The sequence below is a fragment of the Phalaenopsis equestris genome, unplaced genomic scaffold (assembly GCF_001263595.1).
Source record: "Phalaenopsis equestris unplaced genomic scaffold, ASM126359v1 Scaffold212861, whole genome shotgun sequence".
Lineage (NCBI taxonomy): Eukaryota > Viridiplantae > Streptophyta > Magnoliopsida > Asparagales > Orchidaceae > Phalaenopsis > Phalaenopsis equestris.
Window position 1 is genome coordinate 185,803 of NW_018231758.1, and position 2,275 is coordinate 188,077.

The following is a 2,275-nucleotide window of genomic DNA, read 5'->3' on the forward strand; positions in this document are numbered from 1 at the left end:
TTTCCTCAAATCCAACTCAAATGTCCACCAATTTGATCTCAATTGACCCCAATTCCAATCCTAAACTCAAATTCACTATTTGTATGACCAAACTAAACCAAATACAAGCTCAATTGGTCCATTATTTGATACCAATTTTGATTTGGGTCAAAATCCTAGTTTTGACCATATGACCTAATCTCACCAAATTGAACCCATAGCATAGTCAATTGGCCTCAATTGATGCTGCAAAGTCTTGATAACTTTCATATACATCAAAATCAACCACCAATTTACCATGGTGAAGCCTCAAATCCATTTGATTTTGGCCTAAATCCAAAATTCCCAAATTTAGCCCCAAATTGGCTAAGTCACCAAATTTCACCCAATTGATTGCCTTAACCTCCAAATTTGCATCAAATTAATGTTGAAAACTCTCCAAATTTAACCTCCAAATTGGCTCAGTCCCTAAATTTCCCCTCATATGAAGAATGAACTTTTGAAGGGTATTAAGTCCGCGAGAAAATCTCATAGGTCGACTATAAAGTCACCTACCCGTGTTCCCATCTGGCTCCGTTTGGGACACCGAGTCGATACTGCTATGGTCACCACCAATCATACCACCACCAGGATCGCAGATCGCCAACCGATTAAGTCAAGTATGGGTCCGAGAAGTTTACCAGTTATTCCTGCAATCACTGAAAGAAAGACAAGATGTTTACCTGACACTGTAGCCGGTCCACACCACGGGGAGCATACCTTCCCTCGACATACCGATGTCTCTACTAACTCGTATCGTCCTGGGGCATCATCGTCAAAGAAGAAGAAGGTATGTGTACCCAAGGTCGCTGCACCGCTATAGTTCAGTGAGCCTGCAAAACAGGAAGTAAAACCAGTGCCTAAAATATCTGACATCGTCGCGACGCGTTGAGGATCTCCATCAAGGTCCTCCATATCTTAAAGCAATCAAGGAGTTGATAATTGAGGAAAAAGTCGAGAAACACAGAATCGAGTTTTCTGAGTTGGCTCGAGAACATGGAGTTTCCAACGATAATGACAATGAGGATTTTAATTATAGTGATTACTTGGAGGAATATTTCATGGATGTCCATGTGATCGAAACCAGAGCTACCACATCTGCACGCGAGGATCAACCTCACACAGAAGAGAACACCGTAGATGAGCTGCATAGGGTTATCCTCCTCAGAGATGAGCAAGTTGTTCTGTTGGAGAAGAGAATAGAAGAGATGACTGCAGCTATGACCGCCATGGCCACCATTCAGGGGCAATCACAAGCACCAAGATTGGCTTCTCAAGAGATTAATCAGCCAGAAATCATACACATCGCAGATGAAAGAAGGGAGGCTACTTTGACCGACAAATAAGAACAACCAAAGAAGGATTGTCCATCAAGTACCATGCCAGAAAAGGAGTTCAAGCAAATGGCTGAACAAGTACGAGATTCTTTAGCCCAGTCCAAGAGCGGTGCATCAATTTTAAAGGGTAGACCTTACCCGGAGAAGTTTGATGTCGTGCCTTTCCCCAAGGGTTTTGTGACCCCAAACTTCAAGATATTCGATGGGACAGGAAATCCCAGACAGCTTATAGCACATTTTCGAGCCAATTGTAGAAACACGAGGAATAGCGAAGCTCTACTATGTCAGCAGCTTGTCAGGGATTGCTTTCGACTGGTACGCCGACCTGCCCAACGAGTCAATTAAAACATTTTCTGAGTTGGAACAGTTATTTGTGAAAAGATTTGCTGGGATGCAACATTATGTGTCTATTGGAGAACTCATAATGGAGAAGCAGAAGCCTAGTGAAACCTTGACAGACTATATTTTGAGGTGGAGAAACCTTAAAATGAAATGTGAATGACAGCTACAAGAACATCAAGCAATTGAGATTCTACTCAAAAGCATTCATGGGCCAGTAGCTTTCATGCTTAAGGGACTCACCATCAAATCATTTGAGAAGCTACTCAGTAAAGCCAGCAGTATCCAAGAAGAAATGTAGCACATGGAGCCACATGAAAAGGCTAAGGTGACCAGAGTGTTCGAAAAGAAATCAAGAGTGGAAGTCACAACTGTCGACAAAGGAAATCAGCCGATAAAGATATATGCAAAAGATCATCGTCAGTCACCCTCAGAAACAGAGCAGTCAATCCAAACAACGTCCGTCTCAGGAGGGATCACCTTGAACAACGGGTAAAGTTGGAGAAGAGAATAGAAGAGATGACTGCAGCTATGACCGCCATGGCCACCATTCAGGGGCAATCACAAGCACCAAGATTGGC